This window comes from Oncorhynchus keta, chromosome 15 (assembly GCF_023373465.1).
Source record: "Oncorhynchus keta strain PuntledgeMale-10-30-2019 chromosome 15, Oket_V2, whole genome shotgun sequence".
NCBI classification, from domain to species: Eukaryota; Metazoa; Chordata; class Actinopteri; order Salmoniformes; family Salmonidae; genus Oncorhynchus; species Oncorhynchus keta.
The window spans coordinates 4,266,550-4,287,859 of record NC_068435.1 but is presented as its reverse complement, the minus strand read 5'-3'; the positions used below and the strand labels follow the sequence as shown (position 1 = coordinate 4,287,859).

At 41.6% G+C, this 21,310-nt stretch overlaps 1 pseudogene; it reads right to left on the bottom strand.

Moving 5' to 3' along the window:
• The window catches only part of LOC118372857 (piezo-type mechanosensitive ion channel component 2-like), a 323,332-nt pseudogene that overhangs the window by 23,462 nt on the left and 278,560 nt on the right, over positions 1-21,310 (bottom strand).

The window sequence follows — 21,310 nt, the reverse complement described above, 5'->3', positions numbered from 1 at the left end:
GAGAGGAGAGGACTATAGTTATGGACTGAGGATACCACTGGAGAGGAGAGGAGGACTATAGTTATGGACTGAGGAAACCACTGGAGAGGAGGACTATAGTTATGGACTGAGGATACCACTGGAGAGGAGGACTATAGTTATGGACTGAGGAAACCACTGGAGAGGAGGACTATAGTTATGGACTGAGGATACCACTGGAGAGGAGAGGACTATAGTTATGGACTGAGGATACCACTGGAGAGGAGGACTATAGTTATGGACTGAGGATACCACTGGAGAGGAGAGGACTATAGTTATGGACTGAGGATACCACTGGAGAGGAGGACTATAGTTATGGACTGAGGAAACCACTGGAGAGGAGGACTATAGTTATGGACTGAGGAAACCACTGGAGAGGAGGACTACAGTTATGGACTGAGGATACCACTGGAGAGGAGAGGACTATAGTTATGGACTGAGGATACCACTGGAGAGGAGAGGAGGACTATAGTTATGGACTGAGGATACCACTGGAGAGGAGGACTATAGTTATGGACTGAGGATACCACTGGAGAGGAGGACTACAGTTATGGACTGAGGAAACCACTGGAGAGGAGAGGACTATAGTTATGGACTGAGGATACCACTGGAGAGGAGAGGAGGACTATAGTTATGGACTGAGGATACCACTGGAGAGGAGGACTATAGTTATGGACTGAGGAAACCACTGGAGAGGAGAGGAGGACTATAGTTATGGACTGAGGATACCAGTGGAGAGGAGAGGAGGACTATAGTTATGGACTGAGGATACCACTGGAGAGGAGAGGAGGACGATAGTTATGGACTGAGGATACCACTGGAGAGGAGGACTATAGTTATGGACTGAGGATACCACTGGAGAGGAGAGGAGGACGATAGTTATGGACTGAGGATACCACTGGAGAGGAGGACTATAGTTATGGACTGAGGATACCACTGGAGAGGAGGACTATAGTTATGGACTGAGGATACCACTGGAGAGGAGAGGAGGACTATAGTTATGGACTGAGGAAACCACTGGAGAGGAGAGGAGGACGATAGTTATGGACTGACGATACAACTGGAGGGGAGAGGAGGACTATAGTTATGGACTGAGGATACCACTGGAGAGGAGGACTATAGTTATGGACTTAGGATACCACTGGAGAGGAGAGGAGGACTATAGTTATGGACTGAGGAAACCACTGGAGAGGAGAGGAGGACGATAGTTATGGACTGACGATACAACTGGAGGGGAGAGGAGGACTATAGTTATGGACTGAGGATACAACTGGGGGGGAGAGGAGGACTATAGGTGTGGACTGAGGAAACCACTGGGGGGGAGAGGAGGACTGTAGTTATGGACTGAGGATACCACTGGAGAGGAGGACTATAGTTATGGACTGAGGATACAACTGGGGGGGAGAGGAGGACTATAGCTATGGACTGAGGATACCACTGGGGGGGAGAGGAGGACTATAGGTGTGGACTGAGGATACAACTGGGGGGGAGAGGAGGACTATAGGTGTGGACTGAGGGTACCTCCTGAAGTTATTTAGGCTTGCCATAACAAAGGGGTTGAATACTTATTAACCCAAGACATTTCAGCTTTTCATTTTTAATTCATTTGTAAAAATGTCTATAAACATCATGTCACTTTGACATTATGGGGTATTGTGTGTCGGCAAGTGACAAAAAAAATAATCCCAATTGAATCCATCTGAATTTCCATCTGTAACACAACAACATGTGGAAAAAGTAAAGAGGTCTGAAGGATACACAACCTACCCTCTCTGACTCCCTCCAGCACTTGAGGACGAAGATGTGAGCGTAGATATCTTCCACACAGATCCAAGAGGATAAAGACAGAGAGGTGTCGGTCCAGACCCAGTCCATCACCGCACGCAACTCAGACAGGAACGGGATCATACGGAACCTGGAAGGGGAACACTGGGGTTGAGACACTCAAATCACAGCCTATTTCTCACATATAGCATGATGAATTATACAAGGGAGAGAGAATTTGTGACTACTGGTTGAGTCTGAGTCAAGTTACGAGTCCGGGACTCGAGTACTTACAACCCTGGTGCACAATTTCAGACTTTCACATTGTGCAACAGTGGTATTCAGTACATTCTACAAGTATTCAGAACCCTTGACCCCTTTTTCCACATTTTGTTAAGTTACAGTCTTATTCTAAAATGGATGAAATTGTTTTTTTCCCTTTATCAATCAACACACAATAACCCATAATGACATCACAATAACCCATAATGACATCACAATAACCCATAATGACATCACAATAACCCATAATGACATCACAATAACCCATAATGACATCACAATAACCCATAATGACAAAGCAAAAACAGATAGAAAATTGATAGAAAATTGTAGAAAATTTAGCAAATGTTTAAAAATAAATTAAACTTAGACATCACATTTACATAAGTATCACACCCTTTAGTCAGTACTTTGTTGAAGCACCATTGGCAGCGATTACAGCTTTGAGTCTTCTTTGGTATGACGTTTGGCACACCTGTATTTGTGGAATTTCTCCCATTCTTCTCCACAGATCCTCTCGCACTCTGTCAGGTTGGATGGGGAGCGTCGCAGCACAGCTATTTTCAGGTCTCTGTAGAGATGTTAGATCAGGTTCAAGTCCGGGTTTCTGGCTGGGCCACTGAAGGACATTCAGAGACTTGTCCCGAAGCCACTCCTGCCTTGTCTTACCTGTGTGCTTAGGGTCGTTGTCCTGTTGGAAGGTGAACCTTCGCCCCAGTCTGAGGTCCTGAGCGCTCTGGAGCAGGTTTTCATCATGGATCTCACTGTACTGCGTTGTCTTGGCTGTGTGCTTAGGGTCGTTGTCCTGTTGGAAGGTGAACCTTCGCCCCAGTCTGAGGTCCTGAGCGCTCTGGAGCAGGTTTTCATCATGGATCTCACTGTACTGCGTTGTCTTGGCTGTGTGCTTAGGGTCGTTGTCCTGTTGGAAGGTGAACCTTCGCCCCAGTCTGAGGTCCTGAGCGCTCTGGAGCAGGTTTTCCAATGGTGGAATCCAGAGAAGTTGCAGAAACATCTCAAGGATGATCAATGTAAACAGGATGCACTTGAGCTCAATTTCGAGTCTCATAGCAAAGGCTCTGAATACTGATGTAAATAAGGTATTTCTGTTTAAAATGTTTTCATAAATTTGCAATAAAAAAAATGTTAAAAAGTTTTTGATTTGTCATTATGGGGTATTGTGTGTAGGTTTTAGCTGTAACGTAACAAAAAGGAGTCTGAATATTTTCCCCAGTCACTGTATGTTGAATGTGACTTGAATATATGAGTTGAATGTCTTACTACATCCTACCGTGTCCAAACTCACCCTTGAAACATGAAGAGGTTGGTGTAATTGTAGCTCTTGGTGAGGCAGTTACCCAGGACCCTGTTGGGGTAGCCACAGCGGATCTGATAGGCTGACAGCCCAAAGTAGATACACTTGATGAAGTACCACAGCTTGGCTACTGTGTTCTCATTGAAACGCCTGCAAAGTGGACAGAGGTACAAACCCTGATAAACACGGTTACTAATGATAAACACGGTTACTAATGATAAACATGGTTACTAATGCTGAACACAGTTACTAATGCTGAACACGATTACTAATGATAAACATGGTTACTAATGCTGAACACGGTTACTAATGCTAAACACGGTTACTAATGATAAACACGGTTACTAATGATAAACACGGTTACTAATGATAAACATGGTTACTAATGCTGAACACGGTTACTAATGATAAACAAGGTTACTAATGCTGAACACGATTACTAATGATAAACACGATTACTAATGCTGAACACGATTACTAATGATAAACATGGTTACTAATGCTAAACACGGTTACTAATGATAAACACGGTTACTAATGATAAACACGGTTACTAATGATAAACACGGTTACTAATGATAAACACGGTTACTAATGATAAACACGGTTACTAATGATAAACACGGTTACTAATGCTGAACACGGTTACTAATGCTAAACACGGTTACTAATGATAAACACGGTTACTAATGCTAAACACGGTTACTAATGATAAACACGGTTACTAATGATAAACATGGTTACTAATACTGAACACGGTTACTAATGATAAACACGGTTACTAATGATAAACACGGTTATTAATGATAAACACGGTTACTAATGATAAACACGGTTACTAATGATAAACACGGTTACTAATGATAAACACGGTTACTAATGCTAAACACGGTTACTAATGCTAAACACGTTACTAATGATAAACACGGTTACTAATGATAAACACGGTTACTAATGATAAACACGGTTACTAATGATAAACACGGTTACTAATGCTGAACACGGTTACTAATGATAAACACGGTTACTAATGATAAACACGGTTACTAATGATAAACACGGTTACTAATGATAAACACGGTTACTAATGCTGAACACGGTTACTAATGATAAACACGGTTACTAATGATAAACACGGTTACTAATACTGAACACGGTTACTAATGATAAACACGGTTACTAATGATAAACACGGTTACTAATGATAAACATGGTTACTAATGCTGAACACGGTTACTAATGATAAACACGGTTACTAATGATAAACACGGTTACTAATGATAAACACGGTTACTAATGATAAACACGGTTACTAATGCTGAACACGGTTACTAATGATAAACACGGTTACTAATGATAAACACGGTTACTAATGATAAACACGGTTACTAATGATAAACACGGTTACTAATGCTGAACACGGTTACTAATGATAAACACGGTTACTAATGATAAACACGGTTACTAATACTGAACACGGTTACTAATGATAAACACGGTTACTAATGATAAACACGGTTACTAATGATAAACATGGTTACTAATGCTGAACACGGTTACTAATGATAAACACGGTTACTAATACTGAACACGGTTACTAATGATAAACACGGTTACTCATGATAAACACGGTTACTAATGCTGAACACGGCACCTAATGCTGAACGCGGTTACTAAAAGATACATCCTTAATCGATCACAAGCCCCGACCCGATAGGGACTCATGCAGATCTGAAAAAAAATGGATATGTTTACAAATTAACTAATTCAATCAATCAAATGAATTTATATCAGATGAATTAGCTAATTAACACAGAAAGGAGGGAAGTCCTCAGCGACTCCAGGCAGGATGAAGAACATCCAGAAATAAATTATGATCATTAGTATATAAAGCATTATACATGTGATTATAATGCATTATGAAGAGGGTATTTATAGGAAGTGTTAGGAATGGTTGTTACCTCAGAGTCTGGGCAAGATGAAGAACATACAGATATGGATCCCGTAACTAATTAACCAATTAACAAATGAACATCACAAGGTGAGTATTTACCTATCAGAGAGTCCGGGCAGGATGAAGAACATCCAGAAGTGGATCCCGAACACCAGGATCACCTGGAAGATGACCTTCCCCAGCACTGTCTTCTTGAGGTACAGGGCCCGGTCCACCACCATGGTCCCAAACTGGATCAGAATCATCACCAGGAAGGCTCCGGGAACCTGGTCCTCCGACAGAGACGACGTGAAGTCGGCTCCCGCTGAGTGTTTCTGAGGAGAAGAAGAAGTAATTAATGTCACATTTTTAATATGTGATCAGAGCGGGAATTGAACCCATTACTTTGGTGTTCCCAAGACCGACTGAGACACACAGGACCCTGTTGACTGTTTCCGACGGGATGATAAGATCATGTCAAATGTAAAGAGACTAGCTACACGTACGTACCCCAAAAGCAGAAAAACCGAAGACGATGATGATGAAGTCGACGGTGTCGGCCAGGAACATGGGGACATAGACATCTGTTAAAGCGCTGTACTCTGGATGGAGAAGGTTGTAGAAGAACAGACGGATGGGCAGGTACACCTTCATGGTCCTGGAGAGAATACAAAAACAAATGTTTAAGAATATTATGTTAGGTTCATTTTATGACAAAGAGCCATTTAATAAATCAATTAGTCAATCAATCAAGCCCACCTCTTGATAGTGAAGATCTTGGCTTTGATCATCTGTTCTTTGAGTTTCTCCATGATCAGCTGTTTCTTGGTCTTCTGCTGCACTGACACCTCACTCCAATCTCTACGGCTACTGTTCCTGGAGTTGGTGCTGCCTGGGGAAACGATGGCAACGCATGTCAATGAGCTAAAGGCTAGATTTAATGAGCTTACATCTCTAAATGTATTGAGCAAGGCCCCATCTCTATTGTAAAGTAAAGTGGCTAATTAGCTAAGTAAAATAAGTTGGTAAGTTAAGTGAGTAGGCAAGTAAGGTAAAGTAAGTAGTCAAGTAAAGTAAGGTGATTTAAGTAGTCAAGTAAAGTACATTAAGTAGTCAAGTAAAGAACATTAAGTAGTCAAGTAAAGTAAGGTACAGTAAGTTGTCAAGTAAAGTACATTAAGTAGTCAAGTAAAGTACAGTAAGTAGTCAAGTAAAGTACAGTAAGTAGTCAAGTAAAGTAAGGTACAGTAGTTAGTCAAGTAAAGTACAGTACAGTAAGTAGTCAAGTCAAGTAAAGTACAGTAAGTAGTCAAGTCAAGTAAGGTACAGTAAGTAGTCAAGTAAAGTAAGGTACAGTAAGTAGTCAAGTAAAGTAAGGTACAGTAAGTAGTCAAGTAAAGTACAGTACAGTAAGTAGTCAAGTCCAGTAAAGTACAGTAAGTAGTCAAGTAAAGTACAGTAAGTAGTCAAGTAAAGTAAGGTACAGTAAGTAGTCAAGTAAAGTAAGGTACAGTAAGTAGTCAAGTAAGGTACAGTAAGTAGTAAAGTAAAGTAAGGTACAGTAAGTAGTCAAGTAAGGTACAGTAAGTAGCCAAGTAAAGTAAGGTACAGCAAGTAGTCAAGTAAAGTACAGTAAGTAGTCAAGTAAAGTAAGGTACAGTAAGTAGTCAAGTCAAGTAAAGTACAGTGAGTAGCCAAGTAAAGTACAGTAAGTAGCCACGTAAAATAAGGTACAGTAAGTAGTCAAGTAAAGTACAGTAAGTAGTCAAGTAAAGTAAGGTACAGTAAGTAGTCAAGTAAAGTAAAGTACAGTAAGTAGTCAAGTAAAGTACAGTACAGTAAGTAGTCAAGTCAAGTAAGATACAGTAAGTAGTCAAGTCAAGTAAAGTACAGTAAGTAGCCAAGTAAAGTACAGTAAGTAGTCAAGTAAAGTAAGGTACAGTAAGTAGTCAAGTAAGGTACAGTAAGTAGTCAAGTAAAGTAAGGTACAGTAAGTAGTCAAGTAAGGTACAGTAAGTAGCCAAGTAAAGTAAGGTACAGTAAGTAGTCAAGTAAAGTACAGTAAGTAGTCAAGTAAAGTAAGGTACAGTAAGTAGTCAAGTCAAGTAAAGTACAGTAAGTAGCCAAGTAAAGTACAGTAAGTAGCCAAGTAAAATAAGGTACAGTAAGTAGTCAAGTAAAGTACAGTAAGTAGTCAAGTAAAGTAAAGTACAGTAAGTAGTCAAGTCAAGTAAGATACAGTAAGTAGTCAAGTCAAGTAAAGTACAGTAAGTAGCCAAGTAAAGTACAGTAAGTAGTCAAGTAAAGTAAGGTACAGTAAGTAGTCAAGTAAAGTAAGGTACAGTAAGTAGTCAAGTAAGGTACAGTAAGTAGTAAAGTAAAGTAAGGTACAGTAAGTAGTCAAGTAAGGTACAGTAAGTAGCCAAGTAAAGTAAGGTACAGCAAGTAGTCAAGTAAAGTACAGTAAGTAGTCAAGTAAAGTAAGGTACAGTAAGTAGTCAAGTCAAGTAAAGTACAGTAAGTAGCCAAGTAAAGTACAGTAAGTAGCCACGTAAAATAAGGTACAGTAAGTAGTCAAGTAAAGTACAGTAAGTAGTCAAGTAAAGTAAGGTACAGTAAGTAGTCAAGTAAAGTAAAGTACAGTAAGTAGTCAAGTAAAGTACAGTACAGTAAGTAGTCAAGTCAAGTAAGATACAGTAAGTAGTCAAGTCAAGTAAAGTACAGTAAGTAGCCAAGTAAAGTACAGTAAGTAGTCAAGTAAAGTAAGGTACAGTAAGTAGTCAAGTAAGGTACAGTAAGTAGTCAAGTAAAGTAAGGTACAGTAAGTAGTCAAGTAAGGTACAGTAAGTAGCCAAGTAAAGTAAGGTACAGTAAGTAGTCAAGTAAAGTACAGTAAGTAGTCAAGTAAAGTAAGGTACAGTAAGTAGTCAAGTCAAGTAAAGTACAGTAAGTAGCCAAGTAAAGTACAGTAAGTAGCCAAGTAAAATAAGGTACAGTAAGTAGTCAAGTAAAGTACAGTAAGTAGTCAAGTAAAGTAAAGTACAGTAAGTAGTCAAGTCAAGTAAGATACAGTAAGTAGTCAAGTCAAGTAAAGTACAGTAAGTAGCCAAGTAAAGTAAGTTACTGTAAGTAGCCAAATACAGTAAAGTATAGTAAGTAGTCGAGTAAAGTACAGTACAGTAAGTAGTCAAGTCAAGTAAGGTACAGTAAGTAGTCAAGTAAAGTACAGTAAGTAGTCAAGTAAAGTACAGTAAGTAGTCAAGTACAGTAATGTACAGTAAGTAGTCAAGTCAAGTAAGGTACAGTAAGTAGTCAAGTCAAGTAAGGTACGGCAGCGTAGCCTAGTGGTTAGAGCGTTGGACTAGTAACCGGAAGGTTGCGAGTTCAAACCCCCGAGCTGACAAGGTACAAATCTGTCGTTCTGCCCCTGAACAGGCAGTTAACCCACTGTTCCCAGGCCGTCATTGAAAATAAGAATATGTTCTTAACTGACTTGCCTGGTTAAATAAAGGTAAAAAATTAAAATAAAAAAGTACAGTACAGTCAAGTAAAGTACAGTAAGTAGTCTAGTACAGTAAGTAGCCAAATACAATACAGTAAAGTACAGTAAGTAGCCACATAACATATAGTAAGTAGCCAAGGAAAGTAGAGTATAGAGTGCATGGCACTTACAATGCCAGGGTTGTGGGTTCGAATCCCACGGGGGACAAGCACGAAGAAATATGAAAATGGAAGACACTAAGTCGCTCTGGATAAGAGCGTCTGCTAAATGACTAACATGTGGAATGTAAATGTAAAGTTGCCAAGTAAAGTATGTCCCTGACCTCTCTTGGAGCGTACAGAGTGGACTGACTGGTGGGAGATATGAGACCCTCCACTGGAGCTCTTTCTTCTCTGGTAGGTCTGCTGCTGTTGCTGGAGGTAGTGCATGGTGCCCACGCCCAGATTTATAGACCTGAGGGTCTGTGTCGACCCCTTCCTCTCGCGGGGGTAGGACGGCACGGGAGTGGCGTCCCTCTCCTTCTCGTCTTCCTTCGACTCAGTGTCCTGGCGAAGGATCTCCTTCTTGGTGTCCTTAAGGTCGTCTTCGTCCCAGAGACCATGACACTACGGCGGGAGAGTTTAGAGGAAAGGTAGGGTACCAATAGAGTACGAAACAAAACAATCACATTGTTACGATCTGAGACCAAGAGATGTAAGTAATACCTATTTGATAATAACAAAGACCTGAAAGACCTGATCCTAGATCAGCCGTACCTTCAGGATGGACCTGTGGAAGAAGAGCGCCAGAAGCTGTATGAGGTCATAGACGACGTATCCATCTTTCTTCTCCACTCCGATGATGTTTGGAGGGTGGTAGGGTTTATTCCCGTTCACCTTCGGGTTCTGGTTGAAGGGGAAAAAGCCAAACTGGCAGAAGTACTTGATGACGATGGCGACCTAGAAGAGAAGACATGCAAGTAAAACGCGACAATAGTATAGATGCAGGAAAGAGATCCCATCGCATTTGACTGAAACAATGGAAATGCCATGGCAACGCCACTCAATTTCCTGATTGCACCCCAGAAAAATGTGCCTACTGTTTCTATGTGTCTTTCACACCATGCTGAGGTAAAAAAAAATCTAAGTATAATGGTATGGAGGTCAACCCCAATACATGTTGATGTCATCATCAACTGCCTTGCAATTATAAAAATAACCATTGGCGGTTTGTATATAGCTAGCTATGCTACCAGCTTACACGAACGGGAGTTAGCATTCTGCACTCATTTTTTCGAACCCCGAAAATTAATATTTTTAAATATTATATATAATATATTTTTAATATTTTTCTTTTTTTTTTATAGATTAAAGTGTTTATTTGAATTATTGTCATAGTTCCTTACTAATAACGATTCATTTCCCCTTTAAGAGTGTCCCACAAATCTGCACCAAAAAAAATACACAACATGGCCAAAAGTATACACTTGTTTGTCAAACATCTCATTCCAAAATCATGGGCATTAATATGGAGTTGCTGCTATACTGGCTTTCACTCTTCTGGGAAGGATTTCCAGTTGATGTTGGAACATCTACTGGGGACTTGCTTCCATTCAGCCACAAGAGCATTAGGGAGGTTGGGCACTGATGTTGGGCGATAACCCCTGGCTCGCAGCCGGCGTTCCAATTCACTCCTAACGTGTTTGATGGGGTTTAGGTCCAGGCTCTGCGCAGGCCAGTCAAGTTCTTCCACACCGATCTCGATAAACCATTTCTGCATGGACCTCGCTTTGTGCACGGGGGCATTGTCATGCTGAAACAGCAAAAAGCCTTTCCCAAACTGTTGCCACGAAGTTGGAGGCACAGAATCGTCTAGAATGTCATTGTATGCTGTAGCGTTAAGATGTCCCTTCACTGAAACTAAGAGGCCTAGCCGGAACCATGACAAAAAGCCCCAGACCATTATTCCTCCTCCTCCAAACTTTACAGTTTGTGCTATACATTCAGGCAGGTAACGTTCTCCTTGCATCCGCCAAACACAGATTTGTCCGTCGGACTGCCTGATGGTGAAGCGTGATTCATCACTCCAGAGAACACTTTTCCACTGCGTTGCGCATGGTGATCTTCTGTGCGGCTGCTCAACCATGGAAACCCATTTCATGAAGCTCCCACCGAACAGATCTCGTTGCTTCCAGAGGCAGTTTGGAACTCGGTCATGAGTGTTGCAACCAACGACAGACCATTTTTACGCGCTCTGTCCTGCTTGATTGGTCTACCACTTCGCGGCTGAGCCGTTGTTGCTCCTAGATGTTTCCACACAATAACAGCATTTCCAGTTGACCGGGGCCACTCTAGCAGAGCAGAAATTTAACGAACTGACTTGTTGGCAATCTTATGACAGTGCCACATTGAAAGTTACTGAGCTCTTCCGTAAAGCCATTCTACTGCCAATGTTTGTCTATGGAGATTGGATGGCTGTGCGCTCGATTGTATACACTTGTCAGCAATGGGTATGGCTGAAATAGCTGAATCCATTCATTTGAAGGGGTGTCCACATACCTTTGTATATATAGTGTATTTCCGTATTTCATTTACAAAAACAATTGCACAAATTTAAAAAAACATGTTTTCACGTTGTCATTATGAGGTATAACCTTAAAGGTCCTACATTATGTCACCACTGCCCTTGATTTTGTGCAATGTTGTGCTGCTATTTTTAAGCTTTTGATACAGCAGACCATTCCATTCTTATGGATTGGCTAAGGAGTGTTGTTGTCTCTGAGGCAAGGGAGTACCCCAAGGCTCGATCCCAGGCTCGATCCCAGGCCCCACGTTCTTCTCAATTTACATCAACAATATAGCTCAGGCAGTAGGAAGCTCTCTCATCCATTTATATGCAGATGATATAGTCATATACTCCGCTGGCCCCTCCCTGGAGTTTGTGTTAAATGCTCTACAACCAAGCTTTCTTAGTGTCCAACAAGCTTTCTCTGCCCTTAACCTTGTTCTGAACACCTCCAAGACAAAGATCATGTGGCTCCGTAAGAAGTCTGCCCCCCCATCATCTCAGCAGAGAGAAGCTGCAGGCTCAGGTTAGACTTGGTTTCCTCTATCATAATCACTCCTCTTTCACCCCAGCTGCCAAACTAACCCTGATTCAGATGACCATCCTACCCATGCTAGATTACGGAGACGTAATTTATAGATCGGCAGGTAAGGGTGCTCTCGTCATTCCTGAACTCTAAACTCCTCATCTCTGTATACCCGGCACAAAGCCACTGGTTGATGTTTATTTACAAACCCCTCTTAGGGCTCACTTCCTCCTATTTGACATATCTACTGCAACCCTCATCCTCCACATACAACCCCCATTCTGCCAGTCGCATTCTGTTAAAGGTCCTCAAAGCACCCACATCTCTGGGTCGCTCGTATTTTCAGTTCGTTGAAGGTAGCGACTGGAACGAGCTGAAAAAAACACTGGACAGTTTTATCTCAATCTCTACATTCAAAGACTCAATAATGGACTCTCTTACTGACAGTTGTGGCTGCTTCGCGTGATGTATCGTTGTCTCTGCCTTCTTGCCCTTTGTGCTGTTGTCTGTCCTAATGTTTGTAGCATGTTTTGTACTGCTACCATGTTGTGCTGCTACCATGTTGTGTTGCTACCATGCTGTGCTGTCATGTGTTTCTACCATGCTGTGTTGTTGTCTTAGGTCTCTCTTTATGTAATGTTGTGGTATCTCTCTTCTCGTGATGTGTGTTTTGTCCTACATTTTTATTTTTAATACCAGCCACCCGTCCCTGCAGGAGGTCTTTTGCCTCTTGGTATTACAAAAGAGGATTTGTTCTTAATTGACTTGTTAAATAACGGTACAAATTAAGAATGAATGAATTTACTGTTCATCAGATTAATGACTGACTGTTCATCAGATTAATGACTGACTGTTCTTCAGATTAATGAACTGACTGTTCATCAGATTAATGACTGACTGTTCTTCAGATTAATGAACTGACTGTTCATCAGATTAATGAATTGACTGTTCATCAGATTAATGAATTGACTGTTCATCAGATTAATGAATTGACTGTTCATCAGTTTAATGAACTGACTGTTCTTCAGATTAATGAACTGACTGTTCATCAGATTAATGAATTGACTGTTCATCAGATGAATGAACTGACTGTTCTTCAGATGAATGAACTGACTGTTCATCAGATTAATGAATTGACTGTTCATCAGTTTAATGAACTGACTGTTCTTCAGATTAATGAACTGACTGTTCATCAGATTAATGAATTGACTGTTCATCAGATTAATGAACTGACTGTTCTTCAGATGAATGAACTGACTGTTCATCAGATTAATGAATTGACTGTTCATCAGATTAATGAATTGACTGTTCATCAGTTTAATGAACTGACTGTTCTTCAGATTAATGAACTGACTGTTCATCAGATGAATGAACTGACTGTTCATCAGATGAATGAACTGACTGTTCATCAGATGAATGAACTGACTGTTGATCAGATGAATGAATTGACTGTTCATCAGATTAATGACTGACTGTTCTTCAGAAGAATGAACTGACTGTTCTTCAGATTAATGGTCTGACTGTTCTTCAGACGAATAAACTGACTGTTCTGCAGATGAATAAACTGACTGTTCTTCAGATTAATGAACTGACTGTTCATCAGATTAATGAACTGACTGTTCATCAGATGAATGAACTGACTGTTCTTCAGATTAATGACTGACTGTTCTTCAGATTAATGAACTGACAGTTCTTCAGAAGAATGAACTGACTGTTCTTCAGATTAATGGTCTGACTGTTCTGCAGATGAATAAACTGACTGTTCTTCAGATTAATGAACTGTTCTTCAGATTAATGAACTGACTATTCATCAGATGAATGAACTGACTGTTCTTCAGATGAATGACTGACTGTTCATCAGATTAATGAATTGACTGTTCATCAGTTTAATGAACTGACTGTTCTTCAGAAGAATGAACTGACTGTTCTTCAGAAGAATGAACTGACTGTTCTTCAGATTAATGGTCTGACTGTTCTTCAGATTAATGGTCTGACTGTTCTTCAGACGAATGAACTGACTGTTCATCAGATGAATAAACTGACTGTTCTTCAGATTAATGAACTGACTGTTCTTCAGATTAATGAACTGACTATTCATCAGATGAATGAACTGACTATTCATCAGATGAATGAACTGACTGTTCTTCAGATGAATGACTGACTGTTCTTCAGATGAATGACTGACTGTTCATCAGATTAATGAATTGACTGTTCATCAGTTTAATGAACTGACTGTTCTTCAGATTAATGAACAGACTGTTCTTCAGAAGAATGGTCTGACTGTTCTTCAGATTAATGGTCTGACTGTTCTTCAGATTAATGGTCTGACTGTTCTTCAGATTAATGGTCTGACTGTTCTTCAGATTAATGGTCTGACTGTTCTTCAGATTAATGGTCTGACTGTTCTTCAGATTAATGGTCTGACTGTTCTTCAGATTAATGGTCTGACTGTTCTTCAGATTAATGGTCTGACTGTTCTTCAGATTAATGGTCTGACTGTTCTTCAGATTAATGGTCTGACTGTTCTTCAGATTAATGGTCTGACTGTTCTTCAGATTAATGGTCTGACTGTTCTTCAGATTAATGGTCTGACTGTTCTTCAGATTAATGGTCTGACTGTTCTTCAGATTAATGCACTGACTGTTCTTCAGATAAATGAACTGACTGTAAATCACTCTGAATAAGAACGTCTGCTGAATGACTAAAATGTCAAACGTAAATAGTCTGGGATTATATCATCACAAAGATTTTATTTTTCTTCAGGGGCTTCCTTAGAGATGAGTAATCATGATATTTGTGCTAATTTAGAGACACCCATTGTGTAGGGTGATAGACTATACATATTCATCTAAAGGATTGTAATAACTGTAAAACTATCATAGAAAGTACATGTGCAATATATTAAATTCATACGTCTATATAGCATAGCATCCCATAGCATAGCATCCCATAGCATTGCATCCCATGGCATAGCATCCCATAGCATTGCATCCCATAGCATAGCATCCCATAGCATCCCATAGCATAGCATCCCATAGCATAGCATCCCATAGCATAGCATCCCATAGCATAGCATCCCAGACGCCGGTGTACAATGAAGGTCTTCCAAAACCTCTTAACTCGGCCGTGGGACCTGCGTCTGTCATAGACTATAGCAGTGTCAATGTCTGTCATAGACTATAGCAGTGTCAATGTCTGTCATAGACTATAGCAGTATAGCAGTGTCAATGTCTGTCATAGACTATAGCAGTGTCAATGTCTGTCATAGACTATAGCAGTATAGCAGTGTCAATGTCTGTCATAGACTATAGCAGTATCAACGTCTGTCATAGACTATAGCAGTATAGCAGTGTCTACGTCTGTCATAGTCTATAGCAGTATAGCAGTGTCTACGTCTGTCATAGACTATAGCAGTATAGCAGTGTCTACGTCTGTCATAGACTATAGCAGTATAGCAGTGTCTACGTCTGTCATAGACTATAGCAGTATAGCAGTGTCTACGTCTGTCATAGACTATAGCAGTATAGCAGTGTCTACGTCTGTCATAGACTATAGCAGTATAGCAGTGTCTACGTCTGTCATAGACTATAGCAGTATAGCAGTGTCTACGTCTGTCATAGACTATAGCAGTATAGCAGTGTCTACGTCTGTCATAGACTATAGCAGTGTCTATGTCTGTCATAGACTATAGCAGTGTCAATGTCTGTCATAGACTATAGCAGTGTCAACGTCTGTCATAGACTATAGCAGTGTCTACGTCTGTCATAGACTATAGCAGTGTCAATGTCTGTCATAGACTATAGCAGTGTCTACGTCTGTCATAGACTATAGCAGTGTCAATGTCTGTCATAGACTATAGCAGTGTCAATGTCTGTCATAGACTATAGCAGTATAGCAGTGTCAATGTCTGTCATAGACTATAGCAGTGTCAATGTCTGTCATAGACTATAGCAGTATAGCAGTGTCAATGTCTGTCATAGACTATAGCAGTATCAACGTCTGTCATAGACTATAGCAGTATAGCAGTGTCTACGTCTGTCATAGTCTATAGCAGTATAGCAGTGTCTACGTCTGTCATAGACTATAGCAGTATAGCAGTGTCTACGTCTGTCATAGACTATAGCAGTATAGCAGTGTCTACGTCTGTCATAGACTATAGCAGTATAGCAGTGTCTACGTCTGTCATAGACTATAGCAGTATAGCAGTGTCTACGTCTGTCATAGACTATAGCAGTATAGCAGTGTCTACGTCTGTCATAGACTATAGCAGTATAGCAGTGTCTACGTCTGTCATAGACTATAGCAGTATAGCAGTGTCTACGTCTGTCATAGACTATAGCAGTGTCTATGTCTGTCATAGACTATAGCAGTGTCAACGTCTGTCATAGACTATAGCAGTGTCTACGTCTGTCATAGACTATAGCAGTGTCAATGTCTGTCATAGACTATAGCAGTGTCTACGTCTGTCATAGACTATAGCAGTGTCAATGTCTGTCATAGACTATAGCAGTGTCAATGTCTGGCATAGACTATAGCAGTGTCTACGTCTGTCATAGACTATAGCAGTATAGCAGTGTCTACGTCTGTCATAGACTATAGCAGTGTCTATGTCTGTCATAGACTATAGCAGTATAGCAGTGTCTACGTCTGTCATAGACTATAGCAGTGTCTACGTCTGTCGTAGACTATAGCAGTATAGCAGTGTCTACGTCTGTCATAGACTATAGCAGTGTCTACGTCTGTAATAGACTATAGCAGTATAGCAGTGTCTACGACTGTAATAGACTATAGCAGTATAGCAGTGTCTACGTCTGTAATAGACTATAGCAGTATAGCAGTGTCTACGTCTGTCATAGACTATAGCAGTATAGCAGTGTCTACGTCTGTAATAGACTATAGCAGTATAGCAGTGTCTACGTCTGTCATAGACTATAGCAGTATAGCAGTGTCTACGTCTGTCATAGACTATAGCAGTGTCTATGTCTGTCATAGACTATAGCAGTGTCAACGTCTGTCATAGACTATAGCAGTGTCTACGTCTGTCATAGACTATAGCAGTGTCAATGTCTGTCATAGACTATAGCAGTGTCTACGTCTGTCATAGACTATAGCAGTGTCAATGTCTGTCATAGACTATAGCAGTGTCAATGTCTGTCATAGACTATAGCAGTATAGCAGTGTCAATGTCTGTCATAGACTATAGCAGTGTCAATGTCTGTCATAGACTATAGCAGTATAGCAGTGTCAATGTCTGTCATAGACTATAGCAGTATCAACGTCTGTCATAGACTATAGCAGTATAGCAGTGTCTACGTCTGTCATAGTCTATAGCAGTATAGCAGTGTCTACGTCTGTCATAGACTATAGCAGTATAGCAGTGTCTACGTCTGTCATAGACTATAGCAGTATAGCAGTGTCTACGTCTGTCATAGACTATAGCAGTATAGCAGTGTCTACGTCTGTCATAGACTATAGCAGTATAGCAGTGTCTACGTCTGTCATAGACTATAGCAGTATAGCAGTGTCTACGTCTGTCATAGACTATAGCAGTATAGCAGTGTCTACGTCTGTCATAGACTATAGCAGTATAGCAGTGTCTACGTCTGTCATAGACTATAGCAGTGTCTATGTCTGTCATAGACTATAGCAGTGTCAATGTCTGTCATAGACTATAGCAGTGTCAACGTCTGTCATAGACTATAGCAGTGTCTACGTCTGTCATAGACTATAGCAGTGTCAATGTCTGTCATAGACTATAGCAGTGTCTACGTCTGTCATAGACTATAGCAGTGTCAATGTCTGTCATAGACTATAGCAGTGTCAATGTCTGTCATAGACTATAGCAGTGTCTACGTCTGTCATAGACTATAGCAGTATAGCAGTGTCTACGTCTGTCATAGACTATAGCAGTGTCTATGTCTGTCATAGACTATAGCAGTATAGCAGTGTCTACGTCTGTCATAGACTATAGCAGTGTCTACGTCTGTCGTAGACTATAGCAGTATAGCAGTGTCTACGTCTGTCATAGACTATAGCAGTGTCTACGTCTGTAATAGACTATAGCAGTATAGCAGTGTCTACGACTGTAATAGACTATAGCAGTATAGCAGTGTCTACGTCTGTAATAGACTATAGCAGTATAGCAGTGTCTACGTCTGTCATAAACTATAGCAGTATAGCAGTGTCTACGTCTGTAATAGACTATAGCAGTATAGCAGTGTCTACGTCTGTCATAGACTATAGCAGTATAGCAGTGTCTAAGTCTGTCATAGACTATAGCAGTATAGCAGTGTCTACGTCTGTCATAGACTATAGCAGTGTCTATGTCTGTCATAGACTATAGCAGTGTCTACGTCTGTAATAGACTATAGCAGTATAGCAGTGTCTACGTCTGTCATAGACTATAACAGTGTCTATGTCTGTCATAGACTATAGCAGTGTCTACGTCTGTCATAGACTATAGCAGTGTCTACGTCTGTCATAGACTATAGCAGTGTCTACGTCTGTCATAGACTATAGCAGTGTCTACGTCTGTCATAGACTATAGCAGTGTCTACGTCTGTCATAGACTATAGCAGTGTCTATGTCTGTCATAGACTATAGCAGTGTCTATGTCTGTCATAGACTATAGCAGTGTCTACGCCTGTAATAGACTATAGCAGTATAGCAGTGTCTACGTCTGTCATAGACTATAGCAGTGTCTACGTCTGTCATAGACTATAGCAGTGTCTACGTCTGTCATAGACTATAGCAGTGTCTACGTCTGTCATAGACTATAGCAGTGTCTATGTCTGTCATAGACTATAGCAGTGTCTACGTCTGTAATAGACTATAGCAGTATAGCAGTGTCTACGTCTGTCATAGACTATAGCAGTGTCTACGTCTGTCATAGACTATAGCAGTGTCTACGTCTGTCATAGACTATAGCAGTGTCTATGTCTGTCATAGACTATAGCAGTGTCTACGTCTGTCATAGACTATAGCAGTGTCTACGTCTGTCATAGACTATAGCAGTGTCTATGTCTGTCATAGACTATAGCAGTGTCTACGTCTGTAATAGACTATAGCAGTATAGCAGTGTCTACGACTGTAATAGACTATAGCAGTATAGCAGTGTCTACGTCTGTCATAGACTATAGCAGTATAGCAGTGTCTACGTCTGTCATAGACTATAGCAGTGTCTACGTCTGTCATAGACTATAGCAGTATCTACGTCTGTCATAGACTATAGCAGTGTCTACGTCTGTAATAGACTATAGCAGTATAGCAGTGTCTGTGTCTGTCAGACTATAGCAGTGTCTACGTCTGTCATAGACTATAGCAGTATAATGTGTTTAACGTGCAGTAGTTCTCTGTAGTATATTGCAGAATACATTATTTTCTCGGTCTGTGTCCCAAATTGGACCCCTGGCTAAAAGTAGTGTACTAAATAGGGAATAGTGTACTGGTTGGGGTGCTACATTACCTCAGTATAAACGATGGCAGTCATCCAGAACCTCTTACTGGGTCTAGGTACCGACAGCATGGCCCAGAGGAAGATGAGGATGGGGAGGACCAGGGTGACGCAGGAGGCTGACAGCATGTTGTTGAGGATGATGACTAGGTAACACACCATCTCAGAGTGGGCCACCAGCATGTTATACAGGGCGTAGACCAACTGGAGCATCAGGGGCTGGCCCACATAGAACCGCTCCGACCGCTCTAGCTCCTCATCATGGAACATCCTGATGGAGGGGGAGAGAGGGAGAGGAGAGAGGGAGAGGAGAGAGGGAGGGGGAGAGAGGGAGGGGGAGAGAGGGAGAGGAAAGAGGGAGGGGGAGAGAGGGAGAGGAGAGAGGGAGGGGGAGAGAGGGAGGGGGAGAGGGTGGGGGTGGGGGAGAGGGTGGGGGGAGAGAGGGAGGGGGAGAGAGGGAGGGGGAGAGAGGGAGGGGGAGAGAGGGACAGGAGAGAGGGAGGGAGAGAGGGAGGGGGAGAGAGGGAGAGGGGGAGAGAGGGTGAGGGGGAGAGAGGGCAGGGGAGAGAGGGCAGGGGAGAGAGGGAGGGGGAGAGAGGGAAGGGAGAGAGGGAAGGGAGAGAGGGAGGGGGAGAGAGGGAGAGGGGGAGAGGGAGGGGGAGAGAGGGAAGGGAGAGAGGGCGGGGAGGAGGGAGATATTAGCTAAAGTGCAAAAAAAAGATCTGGCAACCAAGCTAGGATGGAGGTGTGAATGTTTCCTATTAGAATCAAGGTTTGCGTTTGAAGGTGTTGAATGATGTTCAGAGTTAAACATGTATTTGATAACCGATGTTGTATAATTCCAGGTGGTCCCAGTAGTCATGTTGAGATGTGGTGTGTTCCACCATACTCTATAGCAAACGGGTTATAGAAGCAGTGTCGAAGCCACACCGAGGAAACTCTCAGGTGTGCCTTGAGGAAACTCTCAGGTGTGCCTTGAGGAAACTCTCAGGTGTGCCTTGAGGAAACTCTCAGGTGTGCCTTGAGGAAACTCTCAGGTGTGCCTTGAGGAAACTCTCAGGTGTGCCTTGAGGAAACTCTCAGGTGTGCCTTGAGGAAACTCTCAGGTGTGCCTTGAGGAAACTCTCAGGTGTGCCTTGAGGAAACTCTTCAGGTGTGCCTTGAGGAAACTCTTCAGGTGTGCCTTGAGGAAACTCTTCAGGTGTGCCTTGAGGAAACTCTTCAGGTGTGCCTTGAGGAAACTCTCAGGTGTGCCTTGAGGAAACTCTTCAGGTGTGCCTTGAGGAAACTCTCAGGTGTGCCTTGAGTAAACTCTCAGGTGTGCCTTGAGGAAACTCTCAGGTGTGCCTTGAGGAAACTCTCAGGTGTGCCACAAAACGTCTCCTAATCGTGATAATATAATCAGTCACTGATAAACGTGACCTGTGGAATGCACATTGGACTGTTGACTTGGGAGCACTAGTGGAGGTCAGATAAAACAGTAAACATCCCATGGTTACAGCTGTTGTTTTAGGTCCAGTTTATCATTTGAGGAGAGAGCATCACGAGTAAAGTAATTTGTATCATTTAATTTCGCCTGTGAGAACTTCGCCTGTGAGAATCAGATTAGGCTTAGATGAACCACAGCCTCTGGTACTGTATGCTTCTGGTCTTAGCTGAACCATCTGGTACTGTATGTCTCTGGTCTTAGCTGAACCATCTGGTACTGTATGTCTCTGGTCTTAGCTGGACCATCTGGTACTGTATGTCTCTGGTCTTAGCTGAACCATCTGGTACTGTATGTCTCTGGTCTTAGCTGAACCATCTGGTACTGTATGTCTCTGGTCTTAGCTGGACCATCTGGTACTGTATGTCTCTGGTCTTAGCTGAACCATCTGGTACTGTATGTCTCTGGTCTTAGCTGAACCATCTGGTACTGTATGTCTCTGGTCTTAGCTGAACCATCTGGTACTGTATGTCTCTGGTCTTAGCTGGAC